Source organism: Gavialis gangeticus, unplaced genomic scaffold (assembly GCF_001723915.1).
Source record: "Gavialis gangeticus isolate Ggan-Ray unplaced genomic scaffold, GavGan_comp1, whole genome shotgun sequence".
NCBI lineage: Eukaryota > Metazoa > Chordata > Crocodylia > Gavialidae > Gavialis > Gavialis gangeticus.
Genome location: NW_017729031.1, coordinates 51,366,339 through 51,371,995, shown reverse-complemented (window position 1 = coordinate 51,371,995; position 5,657 = coordinate 51,366,339).

Here is a 5,657-nt window from a genome sequence, read left to right as displayed (position 1 = left end):
GGTTTCCCCCTCCCTCAGGAATGCAGCCAGCTCCAGTTCCCTAAAGAGACAGGCTGAGGGTGTGGTCCCCTCTGTGCTGGGCCCACCCTAATTGAATGGTCACAGCACAGAGATTTAAATCACAGTGTCACAGGGCAGAGATTTTTGGGGAGAAACCAAGGTGGCTTTCTGCCACAGTGCCCAGTGTATGGCTCTTTGGGGCAGGGGATGGGGTGAATGGGGCTCCAGGGCTCTCTGCACCCTGTGGGTGGCTCATCCAGAGGCATGGGGAGGGGTGTGGTTGCCCACTGCAGTGTGCACCTCTGGGGGAGGCATGGGGACATGTGCTCCCTGCGAGCCAAAGGTGGGCTGCCTGCTGTAAGCTGGGGCTCTGTGCCTTGCTGCCTTTGCTCTGGGAGCTCAGCCATGTGACACCATTGCCACCCACCAGGCGGGCTGGGGATGCAGGGCAAGTTGGCTGTGCAGTGCATTTCCGGCCTGCCTGGCAGCAGGAAGCACATTGTCATTGCACAGCTGAGCTCCTGGGTCAAAAGCAGCAGGGTGCGGAGCCCCAAGCCTGCAGCAGGCAGCTTGCCTCTGCCCCCTGGGGGGCACATGCCCTCCTTGCATTCCCTGGAGGTGCGTGCTTCAGCGAGCAGCCGCAACCCCTTTCCCCTGCCCCCCCCGTACCTCTGGACAAGTGACCCACCAGGGGGCAGAGAGCACCAGGGCACCATTCACCCCAGCCCCAGCTCCTGCCCCACTCCCTCACTGTTGGGGGCCTTGATCTGCCCACCCCTTCCCTCTTCTGATGGCCCTTTTCCCTCCACTTACCAGCTGGGTGTTGTCTGTATGCCTGTGTTCTGTGTGTCTTCTCTTCACTCCCAAGCCACAGCTTCCCCAGCCCTGATGCTGCCTCTCACTCTTGATCCACAGTACCCTGCATCCTGCCAGGGTGTGCAGGGACCCTCCGTCCCCAGGTTCCAAATCCCACACACACTCCCACAGCCCCCCGCACCTTCACTAATAACGCCCCCCCAAAAAACTTTAAAAATAGCATCTCATGATTCACATGCCAAACTTTTTAAAATCAGGAGAGTTTGTCTAATGATTTTTCCAACGGGGGGGGTTGGCAATACTGGAAGTGTGAAACACCCCAGCATCTGGGCCAGATCTGGACCATGGGGAGTCTTCCTGGGCCAGATCTGTGGGGCCAGAAGCAGCTGTGGTGGGTCCAGGTCTGGGACCAGTGATGTTGATTTACATTCAGCCAGGGGCCTGGGTTGGGGATCAGGCAGCAGCAGGGCAAGCAAGGCTATATCTACACACCTTTCACTTGTCCCCTGCTGCCATTGGTCATGTCCATCAGGATCCAGAAACCCCACATCTTGTGGCAAATTAGCTCTACTGGCTCTGCCCCCCAACTTCTGATAGCCCACTAGACTATTGGTGGGCTGGATGGAATGGCTACAGGTCGCAAATCCAGCTTACAGGCCATATATATATAGAGGAAAGAGGTGTGGATCCACCTTACACCCCTGCTTTAAAGGAAAGTAGCAGACCCATGCAGGAAACAGATAGGGAATAATCTGTTCTCATGTTAAAGACTAAAATGAAAATAAGAGATTATTTTATATTTTAATACCTCTTGACAAAAGTGTACCATCATGAGTATACTTGTTCATTGTCGTTTTGAATCTAGTTAATTATTTGGCCTCAATGTTTTCATTTAACAGTGAGTTTCACAATTTAATTGCATGTTATATGGAATAAAATCAAACGCAACATGCTTTCCTTTGTTTTCAGTCCCTTATTTAATTGAGTTAAAAATCACCTTGTTCTCGAATTTGGAAAAGGAGAAGCAGAAATTACTAAATTTCCTTCTCTATTCATTATCATATGTTCTTTCATCCTATCATCTCCTATTCATCTCCATTGCAAGGTAAACAATCCAGTCTTTTAAATCACTCTCCATGGAAGTTTCTCTAAATCCCTGATTATTCGCATCATCCTTTTCTGAGCCTCCTTTAATTCAGCAATATCCTTTTTAGGGGTAGTGTTACCAGCATCACATATCATTGTCCAAATGAGGTAGCATCACTTATTTACATAATGTCATAATACTTTCTATAATAGTGTCCGTTCAAATCCTTTCAACACTTTGCTTGCTTTTTGGCCATGGTTGCAAGTTGAGTAGAGGATTTTATGGAACTATCTAAAATGACCCCCACAACCTTTTGTTAAACCAGTAAAATTAATTTTGAACTGTATTATGCCTGAATAGTTTAAGTTTCCACTCTAATCATCATTGGCTATCATATCATTCATTCACCTAGCTTTAGTCTTTCTGAAGATCTTATACAGGGGAAGGAATAGTTTTAAGTGATACTTGCTCCTGATCTCTTTCAATTAGTTGCCTACCAGTCAATTGTAATTCCCTTTCTATTGTGAAAATAAAATTGGGACAATGAAACACCATGGCTAGGGACAAAAATTACACAAACCGGTATAAGTGATCAAAAACCAGTTCAAATCTGTAATGCAACAGAACTTTAGTGCACATAAACTACTTTCAAAATGGCTGAAACTGGTTTAGGATAAATCTGGATGGATGTAGTATCAGACTTCACTGATTTAGGTTACATCTGTTTATTGAACTTCTGTCCCAGATTTCCTCTAGATTCAAGTTAAGTCACAGTCCCCCAGCACCCCAAGATGCTTTGCACCTCAGTGGCAAACCCCACCCTGCAGGGTGGGCGGGCTGGCCTTAGCCCAAACTGTCTGCTTCAGCTGAGCAAGGAGGCATGATCTAACACCCACCCCTCCCCGGCTTCTGGTCTGGGCATGTGGCTGTATTTCCAGAATCGAAAGTGAAGGTCTGTTCACTTGCTTATTGGTTCAATCTACATAGCTTTGTTCAACCTACAAAGATTGAATTGATCCAGCCTTGTGGTTTTTGACTGTCTGTACTTAGCCCATCAGTTTCTATTACACCTTTCCTTTGCTTATGCTTTACTTTGAAATTATGTATACTGCAGAAGAATGTATACAAGCTATTTTTGTTACATATTGTATTTACTTAAATATATTTCCCCCCCCAAATCAGCATGTGGTAAAAAGCTCCCTGACTTACATCTGCATACAGGAAAACCTAATTAAAAGCCAACACTGAGCATGACTATAAAACACATGGCCCACATTGGGCAAACATAATGATGGGAACCTACCACAAGGATAGGTTAGTGTAACCCATCTGAATAAGATATATGTTACTGCATATTTTGCTCACTTCCCCTCAGCACCGACTTTTTTTCAAGTCATGTTGAGCCACTATATTGATACATTTAGACTTCCTCTTCACTCCAATTGGTGAGCTGTGCCTTTCTTTCCCATGTCTGGCAAACACCACCAAATTGGGCCCCTAACAGTTCACCCTGAATCTGTCAGTTCCCCCGTCTCTCAGCCTGTCACATATGATTAGTGTGGCCTTTCCCTTCACTGGGTAGAGCCAAATTAGGTTCTACCTGGTCTTGTGCATCATCTACATATACATTTTTGGAAGACCCTAGGACTTGTGACAAGAAGACCCCATTTCAGTCAGAAGTGCGTGGCTAATTAGCACATGGATGCTTTGTGGGTGGTATCTGGACTACACAAACACAGACTAGGGGCAGACTATACATCAGCCAGTATAGGTGATTGGAGACCAATCAAAACCATAGTTCAGTGCACATAGACCAATTTCAAAATGTCAGAACCCAGTTTAGGATAGACCTGGATGAATGTAGTATCAGATTTATTCAGTTTAGATTAGACCAGTCCAAGGTTCCCTCCAAGCTGCACACACGTGTGGCCGTGCACACTTTAAAATCATGCCACACACAAACTTATTAATGCCACACGTCCGCGTGGAAAGTTGCAGCATAGAGGTGAATCTCGCAGCATAAAAGTGACACTAGAAGAGACCAATGGTGGAGGCACCAGGGCCGGCATGGAGCACTTACTGGAGGTAAGCTCAGGCAGCAGCTCTTCCCCAAGGCCGTGTCACCTTCCCAGCCCCAACGCCATGTGTCTCCTCACTCCCAGAGGCATGGTGAGGTGGGGATAGGGGCTGACACAGGCTCCACCTGTGCTGGGAAACTGCTCCGCTTCCCAGACCTGATGCCACGTGCCTCCTTGCTCGCTGAGGCAAGGTGGGGGCTGGGGCGGGAAACCACTCCACTCCCAGAGGCAAGGCAGAACCTGGGGGCTGACATGGGCTCCGCCAGCACTGGGAAACTGCTCTGCTCCTCAGCCCTGATGCCATGTGCCTCCTCACTCCCAGAGGTGAGGCAGGGGCTGGGGCTGGGGGCTGGTGCAGGCCCTGCTGGCACTGGAAAACTGCTCCACTCCCCAGCCCCAATGCCATGTGCCTCCTTGCTCCCGGGGGCTGGGGGTGGCACTAATTTAGAGCCATTTAGCCATTTTTTTAGCCATTTCGTGGTTTGTCTTTATTGTTACTAGTTTATGCATTTGAATTTAAAAGTATTAAACAGAAAAAGAAGTTGAAAATGGTGTTGTTTTTCTTAGAAGAATTCTAAACTGTGTAAACTTGAGTTTGGGGGTGCTAGTTACAGCTGTGTCTGAGAGCATAGGCAGACCAAGGTGCTTTGGGTGCTCTTGGGGCAGACTGAAGTGGTGTGTTCCGAAAAGGGGAGCCAGGACCAAAGTGGCATGCTCACGGACTGAATTGGCATGCTCGTGGACCTCTACACCTTAGAGAGAACACTGGACCAGTCTATCAAACTTCTGTCCCAGACCCCTTTTGAACTCAAGCTAGCTCACAGTCCTCTGGCATCGCATGAGGCTTTGTGGCCCTGCCTGCTAACCTCCCCTCAAAGGCAGGAGGGTTAGCCTCCACCAGGGTTCCTTTACTCCAGCTAAGCCAGGCTGGCCCTGCCCCCGGGCTGCCATAGAGCTGAGCCAGCAAAGCCTCTGTTCCCCAACTCCCTGTCCTGCCTGCACCTGTCAACCTGACAGGGCAGTGGGAGGGAGGCAGGGGAATGGATCTCTCCAATCTGGCCCCGGGCTCCCCCAGAGCTGGGGTCTGCCTAGCTGGTGGGGGTTGCATGCAGTGGTGGATTCTCCCCTTTGCAGGGCTAGCTGTGGAGCCCTGCCCCCTTGAGAGCCCCTGCCTCTGACCCTGCCTCTGCAGGTGGGGGGGAATGAAGCTCTCGGATCCTACTCCACAGAGGGAAATATTGGACCCCACTGTGTGGTGTGGACCTCCTAGGCCACCCGATGCCTGGGGCCTGCCACAGCCAGCACCAGCAGCAGCTGACAGGGTGTTCTGAGCAGCCTGGGGGGGCTTGTGCTGGGTCTCAGTTTTTCCCTCTGAAACTGTCCTGGCTGAGGGGGGATGTGGGAAATCCCCCCATGTTGCAAGATTCCCTCCAGCTGGGCAGACCCCAGCTCAGGGAGAATGGGACCAGGAAGTGGGGACAGCAGAGGGTTGGGGCATGTGCAGGGAAGGCAATGAATTATGGCTGTACTCAGGCGCCCTAGGATGCCCTTAGTAATGTCTGTCATGCTAGGAGGCACGCAAAAGCTCCCCCTGCCTTCCGGCCTTAGCCAGTACAGGCACCTGCCTATCTTCCCCTACCATAGAGGTGAAAACAGAAGTGGCAATTTTTGCCTGA